The sequence below is a fragment of the Cetorhinus maximus genome, chromosome 25 (assembly GCF_964194155.1).
Source record: "Cetorhinus maximus chromosome 25, sCetMax3.hap1.1, whole genome shotgun sequence".
NCBI classification, from domain to species: domain Eukaryota; kingdom Metazoa; phylum Chordata; class Chondrichthyes; order Lamniformes; family Cetorhinidae; genus Cetorhinus; species Cetorhinus maximus.
This window is the reverse complement of record NC_135903.1, coordinates 36,392,592-36,416,879: the sequence shown is the minus strand read 5'-3', so window position 1 is coordinate 36,416,879 and position 24,288 is coordinate 36,392,592. Positions and strand designations below refer to the sequence as shown.

At 43.7% G+C, this 24,288-nt stretch overlaps 1 protein-coding gene across 1 annotated transcript in view; it reads right to left on the bottom strand.

The window, feature by feature from the left end:
- The window catches only part of myo1d (myosin 1D), a 595,519-nt gene that overhangs the window by 14,503 nt on the left and 556,728 nt on the right, over window positions 1-24,288 (bottom strand). The window lies entirely within an intron of this gene.

The following is a 24,288-nucleotide window of genomic DNA, read 5'->3' as shown; positions in this document are numbered from 1 at the left end:
ATAAGTGGCAAGTAACATACCCACACACAAGTGCTGGATAATCTCCAAGAAGAAAGAGCTTAACAGTTGCTCTCGACAGTCAATGCCATTATCATTGCCGAATCCCCCAACAACATCCTGGGGTCACCATTAACCAGAAACTCCTCCAGACTGGCCAAATAGATGTCATGGCTACCAACTAAAGTCAGAGACTGGATATTCTGTGTCAAATGGTTCATCTCCTGTCTGCCCAAAGCCTCTCCATTACCCTCCAGGCACAAGCCAAGAGCGTGATAAAATATTCGCCATTTGTCAGGATGAGGCACAGTTACAGCAACACACCAGAAACTCAAGACCATTAAGGATAAAGAAACCCACTTAATTGGCCCTTCATCCACTGCTTTAAACCTCCTCCATCATGGGTGAACCATGGCTGCAGTACTAATTACAGGACCCACTCCTCCATCACAGGTGAACCACGGCTGCAGTACTAATTACAGGACCCACTCCAAGTTGTCAAGGTTTCTTTAGAAGAAGGGCAATGTCAGCAGGTACACAGGCCAGGATTTTTAGATGGTGGGGTCTCCCTTCCTGTCATCTGACGAGTTGGCAGCGAACACATCCCTGCCGATACTGCCTGCCCCACAGCCAGTTAATGCTCCAAAAAGTGTTAATTCGCTAGAGGCAGGACTTTTGCCCCTCACTTGGAAGGAAGTCCCGCCTGGAGAGCTTCCAGCCAACCTGCCTGGCCAGCAGCTCTCTCATCTCTGCAGCACCAGGACCTGCAGTGCACAGGACTGGGACTGCAAGCAGTCCCCAGAGTCCAAGTCCTGGGAGTTCAGGACCAAGTAAGTGTGGGGGTCTCAGGCTGGGGTGGGAAGGTGAGGCCCAGGGGTGGGTGTGGGATGCTGGTAGAGAGACTGGGGGAGGGGAGCACCTGCAGGGGCCAGACCTTTTTGGGAGGGGGTAGGAGGGATGCCCGATGTTAAAAGGAGGCCGTTGATGGAGGCGCCCTACCCAAAGCCTGAGCGGGGTTATTTTTTGGGCTTTCCCCCCGCCCCCCACCCCGGCTCCAGAACTCCTTCCACCAGCATGAAAATTGAGGCTTGGCAGAAAATGGCCCTTATGTGGTCAATAATTGGTCACTTAAGGGTCTTAATTGGGGGGTAGTATGGGCAGGCTGGCCTAGGCCTTGCCCATTCGTGCGTAAAATTGCAGAGAGGTTGGGGTGGACGGGAGTCCTGTCAGAAGACCATCCGAAAAATTTTATGGTCATCCCCCAGCCTACAAACCCAATGTAAAATTCTGCCCAGGGAAGCACTTTACATTTAAGTTCCTTTGTAGGCCAAACACCATCCTGACTTCAACAACAAATTGTATTTATGTAGTGCCTTTAGCATAATGAAATGTCTCAAGGTGCTTCACAGGAACGTTATAAATCAAAATTTGACACCAAGCCACATTAAGTGCTCTTGGTGCAGACAGCCAAATGCTTGGCCAAAGAGATAAGTTTTAAGGTTCATTTTGAAAGGAGGAAAGAGAGGTTAGAGAGGCTGAAGTTTAAGATGAGAATTTCAGAGCTTTGGGTCTAGTCAACTGAAAGCATGGCCACCAACGGTAGAGCAATTCAAATTGGGAATACTCAAGCGATGAATGCAGATATTTCAGAGGGACTTGGGCACATAACGTCATTTGTTCACTAGCGCTGGAGCCAAGTTCTGGAACACCCTACCTCACATCCTTGTGGGAATACCTTCACCATATGGACTGCAGAATAAGACGCAACATCACCTTCTTGAGGGCAACTAGGCATCGGCAATAAATGCTGGCATTGTCAACAATGCCCCTGTCTTTCAAAATTATAAAAACGCTGGCTTTATTTTGAACAAATTCCTGATTTAAATAATGCAAAAAAAACAGATGTTCATGTTTTAAAACATATGAAACACGGGCTGAATAATACGCTGGGGCTCCGAGGGCGGGTTCCGTACCTGGAAGTTGGTGGCCTTTCGACTTTCAGGCCCGTCTTTGGAGCGCGCACAATAAAACATCAATTGGGGCTTAGGGCGAGTTTCAGGCCATCATCCAGCCCAGTGTTGGAGGGCCTCTGAGTTCATTGGCCGTGTCCCGGAACCAGGTCATAGCCAGCAGTTTGAAGGGCCTCTGGCAAGGGACAGTGTCAGGGGGAATCAAGCAAATGCACAATCGCATCAAATTCTGCAGGATAATTTGTCATTGAGCAGTTGCAGTCAGTTTGTGAGTGCATTTTTTTTTGAGTCCTGCTGTCTCCAAACCTTGGCACTGATCAGAGGTGGCATTCTTTAGTTTGGTGAGTGGGCGAGTTTAAAGTTTTACTCTTAATCTTGAAAAATCTTGTCTAGTCTGTAATTAGCAGTAACTGGAAGGTACTGTGTAAGTAGACTAAGTTTCTTTCTTTCTTCCAGCCTTAGGCAGAGTAAACATACTCTGTTGAGAGAGCTGGTAGTTAATTAATAACTGGTTGAATCTAGTTTCACTAGCTCCTGTTCAATTTACCATAAATTTGGGATTCTTTAGTGTAGCTAAGGCAAATGAATGCAGCATTGAAGCTGAGTGCATACCTGGGAGTTTGCTGAGTGCGGGAGTTCGGTGAGGAGGGGAAGGAGCTGTTCCTTTCCTTTTGCTTTTTCTACCTTTTTCACCCTGTAGGAATTGGTTTTTACTCTACTACAGGGAAAGGAGCTCATTGTTTGGTGAGTATCTGGTAAGTGGTTAAAGCCTATTCCAGTCCTAAGGTTTAAAGTAGTATATGAACTGGTGGTAAAGTTAAAAAGGAAAATAAATAAGTGAATAATATAACTTTGTAATTATTAAAACACATTAAGGAAGGAAGGACAGATGATGTGTTAAGGCTGCAGCATGTGGATGTCAGTGTGATCCAGGGCAAACACGTCTACACTAAGTGTTTGTGACTCGAGGAGCTTTGGCTCAGAGTCATTGAGCTGGAGGCTGAGCTGCAGACACTGCAATACATTCACGAGGGGGAAAGTTACCTGGATGCTTTCTACCAAGAGGCAGTCACACCACATAGGATAGGGTCTTCCGATTTGCTCAGTGGTCAGGCACAGGATGGTGTGACCGTGAGTGAGGCAGGTAAGGGGATCCAGAGGGCAGGAGCGTCAGCCTTTGAAATTGAAATTGTCCAATAGGTTTGAGGTTCTCTCAGCTTGTTTAGATGAGAATGGGGGGCTGCAGGGTGGATGAGCAAACTGACTATGACACCATAGTATAGGAAGCCTTTCAAGTAGGGGGGTGGGGGTGCAAAAAGAATGTAGTGGTAGAAGGGGACAGTATAGTGAGGGGGATTGACACTGTTCTCTGCAGCAAAGAGCAAGAGTCCAGATGGCTGTGTTGCCTGCCTGGTGCTACGGTTCAGGTTATCTGCTCAGGGCTCCCACTTGTAGTGGGAGGTTGCTGTGGTCCATTGGAGGTACCAATGACATAGGTAGAGTTAGGAAAGAGGTTCTGCATAGAGAGTATGAGGAACTAGGCACTAAATTAAAAAGCAGAACATCAAATGTAATAATCTTTGGATTATTACCTGAGCCATGTGAAAATTGGCATAGGGTACATAAAATTAGAGAGGTGAATACGTGGCTCAAGGATTGGTGTGGGGGGTGGGTTCTGGTTCATGGGGCACTGGCACCAGTAATGGGGAAAGTGTGGTCTATACATTGGGATGGTCTACACCTGAACTGTGCTGGGACCAGTGTTCTAGTGAGCCACATAATTAGGGAAGTAGAGGGGGTTTTAACTAAATAGTGAGGGCAAGGGATCAAATTTATGAGGAGGTGGTAAATCAAAGAGTAGGCAAGAGAGAAAGGTATTAATGTAGGAAATGATAAACAGGCCATGACAGGAGGGGATAAAGTACAAGAAGTATAAATCTAAGAGAAAATGCTAGAGGATACAAAAAGAATAAAAAGTCAAAACTATAGACTCTGTATCTGAATGCGCATAGCATTCGAAATAAAACAGATGAACTGAGAGCGCAAACAGAAATAAATAAGTACGGTCTGATAGTCATTACAGAGACATGGCTGCAGGATGACATAGATTGGGACCTGAATATTGATATTTAGGAAGGACAGGAAACCAGGAAAAAGTGGAGGGGTGGTTCTGTTAATTAATGATGGTATTAGCACAATAGAGAGGGATGACCTATGTTCAGGAAACTGGGATGTAGAAGCGGTTTGCGTAGAGACGAGAAATGATAAAGGCAAGAAGTCACTTGTGGGAGTACAGGCTCCCTAACAGTAACCATATGGTAGGATGGGGTAGAAAGGAAGAAATAATGAGAGCTTGTCAGAAAGGTACGGAGATAATCATGGGTGATTTTAATCTGCATATAGACTGGGAAAATCAGATGGTCAAAATTAGCCAAGATGAGGAATTCATAGAATGTTGTTGGGATTGTTTCTTAAAATAGCATGCTCTGGCACCAACCAGAGAGCAGGTTATACTAGAACTAGACCTGGTATTGTGCAACGAGATAGGATTAATTACTGACCTCATAGTGAAGGTGCCCCGAGGAGGCAGTGATCATAATATGATTGAATTTTACATTCAGTTTGAAGGGGAGAAGAGTAGGTCCAAGACTAGTATTTTAAACTTAAATAAGGGCAATTATGAGGGCATGAAAGCACAACTAGCTAAAGTGAACTGGCAAATTAGGGTAAGGGAGAGGTCAATAGAAATGCAGTGGCAGACATTTAAGGGGATACGTCAGAATACAGAGAGTAGATACATTCCAACGAGAAAGAAAAATTCCAAGGGGAGGACCCAACATCTGTGGTTAATTAAAAAAAATTAAAGATAGTATCAAACTTAAAGAAAAAGCATAAAATTGTGCAAAGATGGGTGGCAGGTCTGAAGATCATACAGGATATTAAAAAACAGCAAAGAATGACCAAAAGATTGATAAGGAAGGAAAAATTAGAGGAAGAGAGAAAACTAGCTAGAAATATAAAGACAGGCAGTAAGAGTTTCTATAGATATCTGGAAAGGAAAGAGTTAACAGAGTGAGTGTTGGTCCTGTAGAAAGTGTATCTGGGCAATTAATAATGGAAAATAAAGAGATGGCAGATGAATTGAACCAGTACTTTGCATCAGTCTTCACTATAGAGGATACAAGTAACATCCCAGAAATAGCTGTAAATCAGGAATTGGTAGGGAGAGAGGAACTCAAGAAAATCACAATCACCGGGGAAGTGGTACTTAGCAACTTGTTGGTACTTAGCAACTGCGGGTTGATAAATACCCAGATCCTGACGGACTTCATCCTAGGGTCTTAAAAGCAGTGGTTAGTGAGTCAGTTGATGCGTTGGTTTTAATTTTCCAAAGTTCCCAGGTTCAGGAAGGTCCATCAGATTGAAAAATAGCTAATGTAAATCCTTTATTCAAAAAGGGAGGGAGACAGAAAGCAGAAAACTAGAGGCCAGTTAGCCTAACATCTGTCAGAGGGGAAATGTTAGAAGCTATTATTAAAGATGTTGTAGCAGGGCAGTTGGAAAATTTCAGGGTAAACAGGCAGAGTCAACATAGTTTTGTGAAAGGGAAATCATGTTTAGCCAATTTACTGGAGTTCTTTGAAGAAGCAACATATGCTGTGGATAAAGGGAAACAGGTAGATGCACTGCATTTATATTTTGAGATGGCATTTGAAAAGATGCCACATCAAAGGTTATTGTGAAAAATAGAAAAACTCATGGTGTAGGGGGTAACATGTTGGCATGGATAGAAGATTGGCTAGCTAACAAGAAACAGAGAGTGGGCATAAATGGGTCTTTTTCTGTTTGGCAAGATGTAACGAGTGGTGTGTCACAGAGATCAGTGCTGGGGCCTGAACTTTTTACAATTCATGTAAATGACTTGGACGAAGGGACTGAAGGTATGATTGCTAAATTTGATGTTGACGCAAAGATAGCAAGGATAGTAAGATGTGAAGAGGACACAAAGAGACTACAATGGGATACAGATAAGTTGAGTGGACAACAACCTGACAAATGCAGTATATTATGGAAAAACGTGAAATCGTCCATTTTGGCAGGAAAAATAAAAAAGCATATTATCTAAATAGTGAGAGATTGCAGAGCTCTGAGATGCAGAGGGATCTAGGTGTCCTAGTGCATGAATCGCATAAGGCTATTATGCAGGTACAGCAAGTAATTAGGAAAGCTAATAGAATGTTATCATTTATTGAGAGGGTAATTAAATACAAAAGTGGGGAAATTATGCTTCAGTTATTCAGGGCACTGGTGAGACCACATCTGGAGTACAGTGTACAGTATTGGTCTCCTTATTTAAGAAAAGATTTAAATGTGTTGCAAGCAGTTCAGAGAAGGTTTACTAAACTAATACTTGGATTGGGCAGGTTGTCTTAAGAGGCAAGGTTGGATAGACTAAGCTTGTATTCACTGAAGTTTAGAAGAGTAAGAGGCGACTTGATTGAAACATGTTATATCCTGAGGGGTCTTGACAGGGTTGCTGTGGAGAGGATGTTTCCTATTATGGGAGAATTTAGTACTAGGGGTCACTGTTTAAAAATAAGGGATTGTTTATTTAGGGCAGAGGTGAGGATAATTTTTTTCTCTCAGAGGGTTGAAGGCCTTTGAAACTCTTCCTCAAAAGGTGGTGGAAGCAGAGTCTTTATTTTTAAGGCAGAGGTAGATAGATTCTTGATAAGCAAGGGGGTGAAAGGTTATCGGGGGTAAGTGGGAATGTAGAGTTGAGCCATGATCTTATTGAGTGGTGGAGCAGGCTCGAAGGGCTAAGTGGCCCACTCTTGCTCCAAATTTGTATGTTTGTATGTTCTTTTTTAATCTGAACAAGTTAACTACTTATTTGCATGGAGGAGTTGTCTAGTTGTTGCAGGTTTCCTTCCAGAGACGTCTGCGCCATTGGAGTGAGGGGAGAGTGGGGGGAGAAGGGCCAATCCAGCCCTTATATTCAACGAGAACTCCCTCAGAGCCCTCCTCTGTGTCGTCTCCGACCGACGTGAGTAGCTGATGCCTGCCCCTGTTAAGAGGAGGAAGCCGAGCCAGAGACATGCCGAGGTGGGCAGCAGTGTTGGGCTGGTCAGAAGGATATGGTCCCAATGACAAAAAATGCTTATTGGCGCAATGAGGGTGGCCAGCATGAGTAAGGTCTCAGTGTGTGCAATCTTGTCCCAGTGTGCTACAAAGCACGCTCGTGAATGCAGAAGTAAAGTCAGTTTGGCTGGACCGCAAAGGCAGCATGATTCAATAAGGACATCACTGTCTTCAACAATGTCATTGTGCATCTAAAGCTTTGGTTCAGTTGTAGGGTGTGTGGTTGGCAGAACGAACATATAACGGATGTGCACAGCATGCAGGCTGTTACACACTTAGCTAATAATGGGTAGGCAGCATGCCATAAAATAATCTGAAATTGTTAATGAGTGCCCTCTTACAGATCTTTTCAGGAGAAGCAAGACCAAGATGCCCATCTCTCTCAGATACTTTCTAGCCCTGGGAGATAGACATGAACAAATACAGCACTCAGTAGAGCACTCAGCAGCCAAGAAAAAGCCTCTAACGCTTATGATTTTAAAATGGATAGTCTGCTCATTCAAATAAGCACTCCCAGCAGTAACAGATCTACTAACTTCTAAGCTGGGATTCAGGGCACAGCTGTATCTTTTATACCCGCCCTAACAGTCTGCCCCTTAAAAAAAAACGGAAACCACACAGTGTGAATCTGATTCTAAAAGCATACTAGAGCATTCACACTGTATTATGGCAGTCAATTGGGACGTTAATGACCTTAATTACACCAGTAATTGAGGCTACCATAGCATGGGCGGGGTTCCAACTTTTAAGCCTGCCCACATATCTTATTATTCAAAACTCGCATGGTGGGCAAGATTCTAGAAACAGTTATTCAGGATAGAATTAGTAGTCACATGGTAAAATATGGGTTGTTAGGAACAGCCAGCATGGATTTCTAAAGGCAAAACTGTGTTCAACTAACTTGGAGTTTTTTTGAAGAGGTAACAGAAAAGGTCGATGAGGGTAATGCTGCTGATGTGGTGTGCATGGACTTTCAAAAGGCATTTGATACAGTGCCACACAACAGACTTGTGAGAAAAGTGATTGCTCATGGAATAAAAGGGACAGTAGCAATGTAGATACAAAATTGGCTGAGTAATAGGAATCAGAGGGTAATGATCAATAGATATTTTTCAGGTTGGAGGAAGGTTTGTAATGGAGTTCCCCAGAGGTCGGTATTGGGACCCTTGCTTTTCCTGATACGTATTAATGATCTAGATCTTGGTGTGCAGGGGAGAATTTCAAAGTTTGCAGATGATACGAAACTTGGGAGTGTTGTAAACTGTGAGGAGGGCAGTGTAGAATTACAAAAGGATAGAGGCAAGTTGGTGGAGTGGGCAGACAGGTGTCTGATGAAGTTCAATGCGGAGAAGTGTGAGGTGATGTATTTTGGCAGGAAGAACATGGACAGGCAATATAAAATAAGGCGTGAAATTTTGAAGGGGGTGCAGGAGCAGAAAGACCTGGGTGTATATGTGCATAGATCATCGAAGATGGCAGGGCAGGTGGAGAGAGCAATTAATAAAGCATATAGTATCCTGGGCTTTATTAACAGGGGCATAGAGTACAAGAGCAGGGAGGTTATTCTGTATTTATATAAGACACTCGTTAGACTTCAGCTGGAGTATTGTGTACAGTTCTGGGTGCCACATTATAGGAAGCATGTGAACACATTGGAGGAAGTGCAGAAAAGGTTTACAAGAATGGTTCCATGGATGAGAAACTTCAGCTATGAAGATAGATTGGAGAGAATGGGACTGTTCATCTTGGAGAGAAGAAGGATAAGAGGAGATTTGATAGAGATGTTCAAAATCATGAGGGGGCTGGACAGAGTAGATGGGGAGAAGCTTTTCCCGTTCATAAAAGGATCAAGAAGAAGAGGGCACAGATTTAAACTGATTTGCAAAAGAAGCAAACGTGACATGAGAAAAAATGTTTTCACACAACAAGTGGTCTGGGTCTGGAATGCACTGCCTGGAAGTGTAGTGAAGGCAGGTTCAATCGAGGCATTCAAGAGGGCATTAAGTGATTATTTGAATAGAAACAATGTGCAGGGGTACAGGGAAATGGCAGGGCAATGGCACTAGGTCAGAATGCTCATTTGGAGAGCCAGTGCAGACACGATGGGCCGAATGGCCTCCTTCTGTGCCGTTAAAATTATGCGGCATTGGAAATGCCGCCCGATGTCATCACACCTGTTAATACATCTCTCCTGATGCGGAAATCACTCCCATTTTGGAAGCCCATTATTCAGCCCATATCTATGGATCCAGAAACCTGAAAAACATTCAACTGTCCAATTTTGGACAATTACACAAATAATAACTGTGCTTCGCTGAGGAAAATGGCATACTGATATGCACACCTGTACTTATTTGATTCACAGAAGTTAGAAAGGCCTCCGGGCCAAAAGTGATAATGATGTGATACAGAATCAGATGTCGCGTCTTACACTGCACCTTACAAATCAGCTGGGAGGATCTCGGATCACCTGTAACATTGCAGACTGCACTGCTGCAACATGTGGAACAGGGGTCGGTGCAGGTGACCTGCACCCCTTCCCAAGTCAGGAAACTTGTAAGGCCGACCTGTACCTCAAATGGAATCAGCAACTCTGCTGAGAAGTTTCCTTTTGATGCCAAGAGACCTGTTGTGCAGTTCCAGCAATTTCTATTTTTAATTTCACATTTCCAACCTTCCCCATTTTACTTGTCGGCAGTGCACAAAAATTTCTCCCATGACGGCCAAATTCCTAGACCATGCTTTATAAACCTCTTTCACAGGGCCAGCTGTTTCTCAGGTGGTAGTCTTCATGTTTGAGTCAGAAGGTTGCGGATTCAAATCCTACTCCAGAGATATGAGCGCAAAATCCAGGTTGACCCTCCAGTGCAGTACTGAGAGTGCTGCATTATCCGAGGTGCCATCCTTTCGATGAGACTTTAAACAAGAGGCTCCAACTGCTCTCTCAGGTGGATGTAAAAGATTACACTGATTTGAATAAGAGCAGTGGAGTTATCCCCAGTGTCCTGACCAATATTTATTCTTCAGGCAACAGCTCTATAACAGATCATGTGGTCATTAGAACATTGTTGCTTGTGGAAGTATGCAAATTGATTGCAGTGTTCTCTACAGTATATCCATGACTACACTGCAAATGTTATTTCATTGGCTGTAAAGTGCTTTGGGATGTCCTGAAGTCATGAAAAGAGCTATAAAAATATATTTTATTGCAATTACCCAACTATACAAATCATAGAATGCCGCAGCCCACGCACCCATCTAAAGTCCTGCACAACTGACACTCCACCTACTCCAGACTTTGGGGTTTCCTGTAACCTAATGAACTGACTTCAAGATTCTAGTCCATGTTTGCAAATCCTCCATGGCCGTACCCCAATCGACTTCATCAACCTCCTTCGGTCATATTTCAAAAAAACTCATTGTGATATATTTCAAATAGTGAGTCAGAGGTGAAAGTACTTCGAGGCAGGAATTAATTTCACAACTACATCTGTGCCTGATCAATAGCTGGAAACATAGCTTCCAATCTCACCTGTGAATATTCAATCAATACAATCAGCAAAGTAAAGATGAAAAGATCCTATCTTTGGGATTCAAAGCTGGGTGGGATCTAATTATTGTCATTGGTCAGTTTTACTGGCGCTTGCTGTTAGCTTTTTGTGTGTTAAGCATGTTTCTATTCTGATAGTTTAAATTGATAGGAATTCCTGTCAGACAGCTTTAGTTGATAACAAGTTGCTGTACAGACACAGAACAATTAGGAATCGTCTTTGCTGATAAAAGATTCAGCAAGGCTGAAGTTAGCTTTAGCTTGGAAAAGCTACTTGCCATAGATTTGGAAAATTAGGCAATGCACCAAATTCTGAGAGCTATTCTTGTTAAAACTGAAGTCCAGCTAATTGGATGAGGTAATACTTCTATATGTAAGGATTCTCTCATAACCAGAGTGAAAGAATGTGTAAAAAGAGAACCATACTTCAGAATCTGACAATGCCTGGCCAACCAATCCCCTAGAGCACAGAATCTGTGACACAGTGAATTTTCCAGTACCTTGTATCGTAAGCGTGATGCTCGGTATGTGTAATTATTAATTGCTATCATTGTATGCTTAATTCCTGTAAAAGCCAATAAATGCCTTGAATACCTAATGATCTTTTGGAATTATTTATATTTCAAAACATACATTCCAAAAGTTTGCATAAATAAAATGCAGTTTTTAAAATGTGTATCTGATTAATCAGTGAGAACCTGTGGAAGTTTTTCTACAAAGTATTTATGGCACAGAAACAGGCCACTGGCACAATAGGCCCATGACGGTGTTTATACTCCACATAAGCCTTCTCCCAACCATCCTCATCTAATCTGAACAACAGACACTTTATTCCTTTCTCCCACACAAGTATAACTGGCTTGCCCATAAAGGCAACTATGCAAAACCAAAACAGAAACAGAAATACCTGGAAAAACTCAGCAGGTCTGGCAGCATCGGCGGAGGAGAGCACAGTTGACGCTTCGAGTCCTCATGACCCTTCAACAGAACTAAGTAAAGATGCAACTATGCAACCTGCCTCAAATACTGTGTGGTTAGAAAATTGCACATTCTAATCACTCTCTGGGCGTAGAAGCCATAAATGTGTCATTACACTGCTGGGTCTATTCTATAGGCTAACAACTAGTGGGAATGGTATAGAGGGGAAAATTTGCAGGGAAATTACAGAGAGATACAAGAACAGAATAGTGATGATGGGGGAACTTTAATTATCCTAATATAGACTGGGATAATAATGTAAAGGACAAAGAGGGGGGAAGAGCTTCTGAAAAATATTCAGAAAAATTTTCTTGAACAGTAAGTTTCTGGTCTCATACGGAAGCAGATATTGTTGGATCTGGTTCAGAGGAATCAGGTGGATCAAGTGAATCAGGTGTCAGTACGGGGATCGTTTAGAGAATAGTGATCATAGTATCGTAAGGTTTAGATTAGCTATGGCAAAGGACAAGGAGCAATCTGGAGTAGAAATACTTAATTGGAGGAGGGCCAATTTCAGTTAGTTGGGAACAGTTCTGTCCAAGGTAAATTGGAATGAAGGATTGGCAGGCAAAACTATAACAGTAAATAGGTTGTCCTTAAAGAGGAGATGCTTAGGATAACAAAGCCAGAGCTCACTGGACGATGAAAGAGGCAGAGAGTAAGATGAAGCAGAAAAAGGCTGCACATGGCAATTATAAAAAGCAGAGAAAATTGGAAAAGCTCAGGTCAGGCAGCAGTGGTGCAGAAAGAAACAGAGTTAATGGGCAGTAACGTCCGAGCTCCCAGGGATCTCCCCCACCCTACAAGGCCCCCCGCCCCCCACCCCCCACCCCCTGACTACCCCTCCAAAGGATTAGTCCCACCTGCACAGGACTCCTCCCCCACCACCCCGCGGCCGTGATACCTCACGCCCCCACCACCCCCACAGACCCGACCCGAGGCCTGACACACACCGCCACCCCACCCTCCCGAGGCAACGCCCCCACCCCCTGCACGGAGGACCGGCACCCTCCCCCTGACCCAATCCCCAGGCCTGACCCTGACCCCCCCCACTCTGGCCTGTCAACAACCTTTAAATTTCAATGGGCCTTTAAACTTAACTGGTCTATGGCTGCTAGTGCCATAAAATAGGGGGAAAGGCGTCTGTTGACTCTGCTGGACTTCAGCGCTGTGCTTCGGGGAGGTGCAGCACTGCCTGGATCTCGCCTGGCCTAAGTCGATAGATCGGGCGAGACAGCATTGAGATAAAATAAGGTAGGAAATTGTGCACGGAGTGGCAATCCGTGCTGATTGCCACTCCGAGGAAGTTCAGGCCCAACGTTTCAGGTTGAAGACCTTTCATCAGAACTGGGAAAAATTTGAAATGCAATAGATTTAAAACAAATGAAAGGAGGAGGATGGGGTAAAAGTGCAAAAGGGAAGGTCTGTGGAAGGCAAGAGAGATTAAATACCAAAAGGGGTGCTGGTGCAGGCCAAAGGGAATGATGAGGGTAAGTACAAAAAAAAAATCTAGAGCAATGATCATTCTAATTTTTTCCATCCAAGTGTGGAATGAATTTTATGTGCACCAATATCAAGGCAATATATGGATGTATGCCATCAGTGTAAACAATAAACCTATATATGTATTACATATATAGACTCACAGCAAAAAGTGGCTCATCACCAGCTCCTCAAGGGCAATTAGGGATGGGCAATAAATGCTGGCTTTGCCAGCAATGCCTATATCCCATGAATAAAGAAAGTACATAATTACCTTTGGGATGTCCTGAGTTCATGAAAGGTGCTAAATTAATGCAAATTCTTTCACAGAATGATTACAGTACAGAAGAAAGCCATTTGGCCCGCCATGCCTATACCAGCTCTCTGCAAGAGGAACTCAGCTAGTCCTACTCTCCGGCCTTTTCCCTTTAGCCCTGCATTTTTCTTCTCTCCAGGTAATGATCCAATTCCCTTTCAAAAATGACAATTGAATCTGCCTTCACTACAGTCTCAGGCAGTATATTCCAGATCCTAACCACTTGCTGCATTTTTCCTCATGTTGCCATTGGTTCTTTTGCAATCACCTTAAATTGGTGTCTTTTCAGTCAATGGAAACTGTTTTTCTCTATATACACTGTCAGACCCCTCATCATTTAGAACATTTCAATTTTAATCTTTTTTAAAGACAGAACAGCCACCAGCTTCTCCCACCTGTCCACGTAACTGGAGTCTCTCATCCCAGGAACCATTCTCATAAATCGTTTCTGCGCCCTCTCTAATGTCTATGCATAGTCTAATCTGCAGCACAATGCCCGTTATCGACTGGTCAGGATTTTTGCAGGTCACAGCATTGTGTGAGAAATCACCTTGCTGCCCTGTACAGCTTGATGTTCATATTTCAACTTCTCATATTGAGTAAAGCATTGTTTTTTGTTGAGGGGTTGTTGGTTGTTGTGCCTTATGTTAATTCTCACCGATTTGCAATGGAGAAGGATGCCCGTATTGTTGCATTGAAATAATGGAATCGTGTTTACCTTCCCCCCCCTCCCCCCCCACCACCAACACCCCAGCCCCATAAAATAAAACAAAATAAAAGCACAATCAGAAGAGAAAATACCTCATTCAATTTAACAACTCTGACTTGAAGGTGATTGTTATCTTTGGTTGTCAGGCATAAGCAGTAACATGTAAATAAATAGATAGTGTTTTCTGGCAGCTATTTGGTTGTGTACTGTAATGCCTGAGATAAACGCATCTTGAGATTTTTATTGTTTCTGTTGGGTTCATTGTAAAGAGCTTGAAGTTGTTACTATTGTTGGATAGAACCATTTGTTTTTGTGGAAAAAAGTTAAGCTGAACTCCCTAAAAACCACTCAGCTGTTAAGAAGGTTGTAAAGCCCCAATATTGTCACCAGTGTGCGCCTAGTTATCGGTTCTCAGCCACTGTAGTTGGCTAGGCAACACAATTATACTCATAGGATAGGGAAGAGGAAAGTCAACCAAAGTCCCCATTTGAGATTGGTACAGAAACAGGATTTGGCCGCTCTGAGCATTCCCGAAATGCGATCTCTGTCACTTTCATTCGGTTCAAGGTATTCACCACTAACAGGATGCTTCTGTCAAGCCAAAAAGACATTCTGCCTGTTACACAAATGAGTAATGTGGTATATTCATTTCAATGTCAGTGTGATGCTAGGTATGTAGGCCATACATCCCAAAGACTGACCGTTTGTATCGAACAGCATTACCCTTCTGTTGTTTGCAAGAGGCAAGGTACAGACCGTACCCAACCAGCTCATTCTTGAAAACTCAAAATAAGATCCAACATTAGGTGCGATTCTGCGATTGGACAACATTTGCTAAATAATCCTCAGTGTGCTAAGAATTATGCTCACAACCAATTTAAGATTGTTAGTTGGGCTCGCAGTTTGGGTGTACTGGACACTACATATATTAATACACAGGGTCCTGTTCTTTGCAGACAGAAAGAGCATGTACACACATTGTGCCTGTTTCAGCTGAACAAAATAACTGACAGCCATTCGCTGATTCATTCCTCAGGGCAATCAATGCTTTAACCAATCAGAGTCAAGTTGTCTGGTCCAAATTTCAAACAATGCTTGGCAGTTAACTGTCCATAGCAACCCCTCTACCAATCAGAGTCCACATGCCAACCAGTCATCACTCTTTTCTCATACAGTATAAATTTGTTGTTTTCCCTTACATTGATACTCTTGCGAATTGTCCTGATGAGTGCAAGATGAAAAGCTTCGACAAACCCCAGGTGGCTGAGGACAGAGAAGTCCGAGCAGGAGCACATTGGATGAAGAAAATAACAGGTGAACAGTACTGGGAGTCATGCTTACGGACTGAAAGGAGGTGCTGATCTGCAAAGCAGTCACCCAGTCTGTGTTTGGTCACTCCAATGTACAGCAGGCCACATTGTGAGCAGCAAAGAAGCACGTGTAAATTGCTGCTTCTACCAGAAGGAATGTTTGTGGCCGTGGAAGTTGAGGAGGTGGTGGCTAAGCGCAGGTGTTCTATCTCCTGCATTTGTATGTAAAGGTACCATGGGAAGGGGAGGAGTGTTGGGGGTGATTGAGACATGGACAGGGTGCTGTGGGGGGAACCTGTCCCTTTGGAATGAAAGGGGAAGGGAGGGGAAGGTGTGTTTCGTGGTGCGGGGTGCCACGCTGGGGGTGCCAGAAATGGCAGAGGATGAGCTTTGAATATGGAGGCTGGTGGGGTGGAAGATCAGGACAAGTGGAATCCAACCAAGGTTCCGTGAGGGGAAGGGTGAGAGCAGAAGTGTGGAAAATGGGACTGGCACAGTTGAGGGTCCCAACATGTATGGTTGGAATCCTTGGATGGTGAAAAAGGAAGACACATCAGGTTGCATTATCAGAGTAGAGGCAAGGGAGACGGAGAAACTGGGAGAACGGAATGTACTCCTTACAGTAAGCGGGGTGCGAGGAACTGCTGTCGAGGAACCTGTGGTAGTTAGTGGGCTTAGAATAAATATTTGTTGATAGCCTACCTCCAGAAATGGAGACAGTGAAGTCTAGGAAGGGAAGGGATGAGTCAGTGATAGAGCATGTGAAGGTGAGAATCCCTCCATGGCCTCCCCTTCCCTATCTCTGTAAATTCCTTCAGACCTAAAGCCCTCTGAGAAATATGCACTCCTTCAATTATTGCCTCTTGTGCATCCTCCTGTCCCTTTGCCCCACCATTGGAGACAGGGCCCTCCCTAAACCTCTCCAATATCCTCCCTTAAGATGTTCCTTAAAACCTTCTTTGTCCCATGGTGCTTCACAGGTGACATTTTACCATGTTGTAGGTGTTTTTTTTTAAAGAAGTGACTGGATGGTGATTAGAGACAGGAATCCAGGTTGATTTTTTTTCATTTCTAATTGCAAATAGACAAATGGCTGAGCTGACAGGAAGTAAAGTTGATATTCCTTTACTCTTACTAATGGAGTAAAATTCTAGGGCCCGGGAGCAAAATGATTGTCTTTTTAGATTTTGTGACCTCTAGTCCAATCGCTCTATTTGACCCAGGTGTATGTCAATGGTCCTTGGTCTGTCCTTATTTCTCTCTCACCTCTGTGAACAACTGGCATTAAGCTTAGAGTGCCACAACTGAACCAAGGATGATATGTGAAACAAGTCCTAAATTCCTCCCCTTAACCTGATGGGTAATGGGACCCTAACACTGAGTTATAAATGAAGAATGAGCATATTGACAAGGTACCGCAGGGCACCAGAAGCTTGTGAGTGTATACTACAGCAAGAGCCAAAACCTTGGAAGAGGTCAGGGGGAGGAGGAGGGGAAGAAAGAAAGCAAGAGCGAAAACGAAATGGGAAGAAATGGAATATGCATCTCTATTTCAGTTTTACACAGTCAGCACAATGCTGCAGTCAATTTCTTTTTAATACAAATAATTTGTAAAGTCATGAAATGGTCGACTGTAACAGCATGCATGTTAGTTAGCTGCAAATTGTAGCATTTAATTGACTATGGATTTGTGCACTTATCTGTAGATGGTTCAAAGTGTCATTACTGCTAGCTAAATCTGACTAAATCAGGATGGGTATACACATGGCATGAGTTCAGCAGTCACAGTGACCCCTGCTTACCTACTGCATCGGGTTTTGTACAGATTTAAGAATTTAACTTCGCATTCCTTCGAAGTGACGTTGTATCAGTGGGTTGAAGTTGCCAGAACTACATCAGAGGTTCATAACATGATCTAGTCAGATGTAAATAGGAATGGAGAAAGCCCTGACTGCAATCATCTGCAGTGCTGCATCCATCATTCAAAAGTGATGCCCAATGGACTGCACTGGAGTGCTGCTTGGGCTGCATTAGAGTGCTTCAGTTGGAGTTTAGTGAGAGGGGGAGTTTGCTGAAGAGGGAAGGGGTGATCCTTTCATTTTCTACCCTTCCTCAGTAAGAAGAGCGGCAGCCTTGGTAAGTAGGACCTGGTAAGTATTTCTTCGGTCCTTAATATTCTGTGAACTAGAAGAAGTAAAAGTAAAGGGAGTAATTTAAGGGTAAGTCATGGCAGGGCAGCTCGGCCAAGTGGAATGCTCCTCCTGTGCGATATGGGAAGTCAGGGACACTTCAAGTGTCCAGGGTGACCATGTGTACAGAAAGTGTCTCCAGCTGCAGCTACTCGAAATCCGTGTTTTGGAGCTGGAGCTACACTTGGAGTCACTGTGGAGCACCTGCAAGGATGAGATCTTCGTGGATAGCACATACAGTGAGGCGGTCACACTGCAGGTAAAGAGTGCACATGCAGAAAGGGGATGAGTGATTGCCAGACAGAGTAAAAGCACTAGGCAGGTAGTGCAAGAGTCCCTTGGGTCCATCTCCCTCTCCAACAGATTTTCCATTTCGAATGCTGCTGAGGGAGATGGTTTCTTAGGGGACGGTAGCAACAGTCAAGTCCGTGGCACCACGAGTGCTTCAGCTGCCCGGCGGAGAGAGTGAGGCCGCAATAGTGATAGGGGATTCTATCATAAGGGGAACAGATAGACGTTTCTGCGGCCACAGACATGACACCAGGATGATATGTTGTCTCCCTGATGCCAGGGTCATGGATGTCACTGAGCAGCTGCAGGACATTCTGAAGGGGTAGGGTAAACAGTTAGAGGTTGTGGTTCATATCGGTAGCAACGACATAGGTAAAAAGTGGGATGGGGTCCTGAAACATAGAATAGAGGGAGCTAGGAAGTAAATTAAAAAGCAGGACGTCAAAAGTAGTAATCTCAAGATTACTCCAAGTGCCACATGCCCGCGAGATCAAGAATAGGAGAATAGACCAGATGAATGCATGGCTGGAAAGACAGTGTAGGAGGGAGGGATCTAGAATAGTGAGGCATTGACACCAATTCTGGGGAAGATGGAATCTGTACAAGCCGGAGGCTTTGCACCCCAGTAGTACTGGGACCAATAGCCTCGCAGGGGTATTCGCTAGTACTGTGGGGGAGGGTTTAAACTAGATTGGCAGGGGGATGGGAACCTGAGCAGGGAGACACAAGAGAGGGAAACAAAGATAGGAATGAAAGACAGTAAAGTAGAAAGCAAAAGTGGAAGGCAGAGGAAACAAGGGCACAACAAATAGGGCCATAGTATGAAAAAAGATATGTAAAAATGCCAAAAGGACAAGTCTAAAGGCACTGTATCTGAATGCATGGAGTATTCACATTTGGTTGGATGAACTAACAGCGCAAATAGATGTAAACAGGCACAATACGATTGCGATTATAGAGATATGGCTGCAGGGTGACCAAGGCTGGAACCTGAATATCCAAGGCTACTCGATATTTAGGGTGGACAGGCCAAAAGAAAAAGGAGGAGGGTTGCTGTTGTTAGTTAAGGGTGAAATCAGTGTGATAATGAGAGTGGATATTGGCTCAGAAAATCGAGATGGAGAATCAATTTGGGTGGAGCTAAGAAGCAACAAGGGGTGGAAAACACGAGTGGGAGTTGTCTATAGGCCTCCAAACAGTAGTGATATGGTAAGGGACTGCATTCAACAGGAAATTAGAGATGCATGTAACAAGGGTGTTACAGTAATCATGGGTGACTTGAATCTACATATAGACTGGGCAAACCAAGTTAGCAACAATACTGCGGCAGATGAATTCCTGGGCCAGGATCTTTAGCTCGCCGATGCTGGATGACGTCGGGTGGAACTCCCGATGTCACCCTGCGTCATTTCAATTTTCAGGTTGGCGGGGGCGCAGCCGAATCATCTGTGCGCCCGCCGACCTGTCAACGGCCTACTGAGGCCATTTAAAAAGTAATTGACTTAATTAATGGACCTGCTCGTCCAACCTTAAGGTTGGCGGGGCAGGCCGGGAGCCCTGGCAGGCTTCAGAAAAAGCATGAAGCCTCATTCACGGGCGGGATGAGGTTTCATGAGGGTTTTTAAAAATTTATTAAAGGTTAGTTAAAGTGATGGACATGCCTCAACTCACATGACAGTGTCACATGAGGGGACATGTCAGGGAAATTTTGTTTCTGCTCCTTGACCATTTTAAAATTTGGTGCCGATCTCCCTGAGGCAGCACTTAGCCTCAGGGAGATGAGTGCGCTCTTTCGCGCGCATGCGCGAGAGCACACTCTCGGCTGAGGGAATCTCCCCCGCCTGCACAGGGAGCACACAGGGCTTCCTGGCAGACATCACGTTGGGCGGGCCTTAATTGGCCTGCCCATGTAAAATGGCGATATGCCCCCAATCAGGGGCACCGATCAGAGGCGTGTCCGCTCTTGCACTTCCCCCCCCGATAGTCTTTTTAGACCAGTATGTCAAGGAACCAACTAGGGAACAGGCTATCCTAAATTTGGGATTGTGCAACGAGAAGGGTTTAATTAATGTGGGGTCCTTAGGGAACAGTGACCATGACATGATAAAGTTCTTCATTAGAATGGAAAGTGAAGTAGTCAGATCTGAAACTAGGGTCCTAAGTCTTAACAAAGGAAACTACGAAGATATGCGGCGTGAGTTAGTTAAGATAGTTTGGGGAACTTCATTAAAAGATTACGGATAGATAATGCTTAATATTTAAGGAACAAATGTATGCATTCCTTCCTAACACAAAAGCACAACAGGAAAAGTGGCAGAACCATGGCTAACAAAAGAAATTAAGGACAGTATTAGATCCAAAGAGGAGTCATATAAAGTTGCTCGAAAAAATAGCAAGCCTGAGGATTGGGAGCAGTTTAGAATTCAGCAAAGGAGGGCCAAGAGATTGATTTGGAGGGGGAAAAAAACAGTATGAGAGTAAACTTGAAAGGGTCATAAAATCATACTGTAAAAGTAAAAGCTTCCATTAGTATGTAAAAAGAAAAAGTTAGTGAAGACAAATGTAGGTCCCTTACAGTCTGAAACGAGAGAATTTATAATAGAGAACAAGGAAACGGCAGAGCAATTAAAAAACTATTTTAGTTCTGTCTCCGTGGGCGAAGACACAAATAACTTCCCAGACATACTAGGGAACCAAGGGTCTAGTGAGAAGGAAGAATTGAAGGAAATTAGTATTACTAAAACAATAGCGCTGGAGAAATTAATGGGAATGAAAGCTGATAAATCCCCAGGACCTGATACTAAAGGAGGTGGCCATGGAAATAGTGGATGCGTTGACTGTCATCTTCCAAAATTCTGTTAATTCTGGAACAGTCTCAGCAGATTGGAGGGTGGCAAATGAGGAAAATGCTAGAGTCTATTATAAATGGCATGATAAGAGGACACTTAGAAAATAACAACAGGATTAGACAAAGTCAACATGGATTTGTGAAAGGAAATGATGTTTGACAAACTTACTGGACTTTTTTTTTGAGGGTGTAACTAGCAGAATAGATAAGGGAGAACCAGTGGATGTGGTGTATTTGGATTTTCAGAAAGCTTTTGATAAAGTCCCACATAAAAGGTTAGTGTGTAAAATTAAAACACATGGGATTGGGGGTAATATATTGGCATGGATTGAGAATTGCCTAGCAGACAGGAAACAGAGTAGGAATAAATGGGTCTTTTTCAGAGTGGCAGGTGGCAACTTGTGGGATACCAGAGGGATCAGTGCTTAGGCCCCAGCTAGTCATGATATATATCAATGATTTGGATGAGGGAACCAAATGTAATATTTCCAAGCTTGCTGCTGACATGAAACCTGGTGGGAATGTGAGCAATGAGGAGGTTGTTAACAGGCTTCAAGGTGATTTAGACAGATTGAGTGAGTGGGCAAATACGTGCAGATGCAGAATAACATGGATAAGTCTGAAATTATCCACTTCAGTAGGACAAACAGAATGGCAGAGTATTATTCAATTGGTGATAGCCAGAGAAATGTCGATGTACAAAGGGAACTGGGTGCCCTTGGCCACCAATCACCGAAAGCACACATGCAGGTGCAGCAAGCAGTTAAGAAGGCAAATGGTATGTTTGCCTTCATTGCGAGAGGACTTGAGTACAGGAGCAAGGATGTCTTACTGCAGCTGTACGGGATCTTGGTGAGACCACACCTGGAGTAGTATGTGCAGTTTTGGTCTCCTTACCTAAGAAAATATATAATTGCCAATGATGGAGTGCAGCAAAGGTTCATCAGATTGATTCCTGGGATGACAAGATCATTGTATGAGGAGAGATTGGGTCGACTAGGCCTGTATTCTTTGGACTTTAGAAGGACGAGAAGAGATCTCACTGAAACATATAAAATTCTTAAAGGGGTGGACAGCCTGGATGCAGGGGTGATATTTCCTCTGGTTGGGGGGGATGTCTAGAACAAGGGGTCACAGTCTTAGGATACGGGGTAGATCATTTAGAACTGAGATAAGGAGAAACTTCTTCACTCAGAGGGTGGTGAACCTGTGGAATTCTCTACCACGGAAGGTTGTGGAGGCCAAGTCACTGAATATATTTGAGGAGGAAATAGATAGATTTCTGGACTCTAATGGCATCTAGGGTATGGAGAGAGTACGTGAGTACGGTGTTGAGATAGAGGACCAGCCACGATCATAATGAATGGCTTGAAGGGCTGAATGGCCTACCTCTGCTCCTATTTTCTATGTTTCTAACGGACTGAATTTTACCATGGAGAGAACGCGAAACGTCAACTCTTTTCTTCTCCGCCGATGCTGCCAGACCTGCTGAGTTTTTCCAGGTAATTCTGTATTTATTTTGGTGGGAACACTGTTGCTTACCATATACATAAACCATTTGAACTCAGAAATTGGAGCTATGGTGTAGAAATTTGCAGATGATACCAAATTGAGTATATAAATAATGTGGAAGACTGACCCAAAATGGAGGAAGACATAAGAGGCTTGGAGAGTGGATGGTTAAATGCCAAATTAAATTCAATATAGAAATGTGTGTAGGAAAAATAAGATCACTTTTTCCATGGAAGGTAAGAAGCTAAATGGGGTAGAGGGGCAAAGAAATATGGGAATCTAGATACATAAATCGCTATGTAGCAAGACAACTTGATAAGGGCATAGAGTGTGTAGAGTTCAGGGATTCATTTCCAGAGAAATAAGTATAAAAGCAATGAAATAATGCTCAATTTATATAGAACTCTGGTTAGACCACACTTGGGAGCACTGTGTGCAGTTCAAACAATATTTAAGCACTGCAGAAGGTGCAGCATGATTTACAAGAACATTATCAGAATTGACAGGTTGTAGCTATGAGGATACAGACTTGGAGAAGACTATGAGGAGACCTGACAAGAGATCTGATAAGTCAGGCATAGAGAAATTGTTTTCACTTGTAAGTGAGACCAGAACAAGGCAGCCTAAATAAACGACAGCTGCTAAAAGGTCAAAAATAAAGAGGAATTTCTTCACTGGGAGCAGTGAGCGTTAGAACTTGCTACCACATGGACAGCTGAAGAAGGTATAATTGATCCACTTCATGGAAGGCTCAATGCATAAACGAGGGAGAAGGGAAAAGAGGATTATTAAGGCCTGAGGTCAGAGAGTGGGCGAGGCTCAAGTGGATCCTATCCTGTTGGTAGCCAGAAAGTCACCTGCTGACAATACTCAGCATACCTCACCACCACCTCTCTCGAGCTCCCCCGTCTCCCACAGTCTCTGATTTGACACACTGCTTGCCTGACCATCCAGTACTTGAGGAGCAGCAATTTCCTCCAACTAAATATTGGAAAGCTCAAAGCCATTTCTTTTCAGTTCCCACCACAAACTCAATTCTCTCTCCCTGACAACTGTCTGAGGCTGAACCAAGCTGTTTGCAATCTTGGTGTCCTAAGTGAAATGGGTTTCTGACTATATATCTGCTCCGTCACCAGAACTGCCTACTTTCACCTCTGCAACATTACTCAACTCCACCCCACCTCAGCTCATCTGCTTTCTTTTCTCCAAGGAAAACAGTCCTAACCTCTCCAATCCATCTCATCGCTACAGTTCTTTATCCCTGGAATCATTCTTGTGAATCTCCTCTGTACTCTCTCCAATGCCTTTACATCCTTCCTCAAGTATGGTGCCCAGAACTGGACTAAGTACTCCAGATGAGACCTAACTGGTGTCTTATACAAGTTCAACATGACCTCCTTACTTTTGAAGTCAATGCCCCTATTAATAAAGCCCAAGATATGATATGCTTTATCAACTGCTCTCTTAACATGTCCTGCCATCTTCAAAGACTTATGTAGATATACACTGAGGTCCCCCTGTTCCTGCACCTCCTTTAGAGTTTTTCCCTTTATTTTATACTGCCTCTCCATATTCTCCCTACCAAAATGAATCACCTCACACTTCTCTGCATTGAACTTCATCTGGCACTTGTCTGCCCAATCCACCAACATGTCTATGTCCTTTTGAAGTTCAAGATTATCCTCACCACAGTTGACAGCATTTCCAATCTTCATATCATCTGCAAATTTTGAAATCATGCCAGAAACACCACAGTCTAGGACTGGGATTTTCTGGCCCTGTGGTGGCAGGACCCGTTGCAGGAGATTCGGCGGCCCAGTCAAAAATCCATTGACTTTTGGCAGAATCGGATGATCCCGGCGGTGGGCAGGGCTAGAAAATCCTGCCTTAGGTCATTACTATACATGAGGAAGAGCAAGGATCCCAACATTGACCCTGATTGTGGATCTACACTGGCACCCGGTTAAGCGATGCTTTGATTTTAAAATTCACCA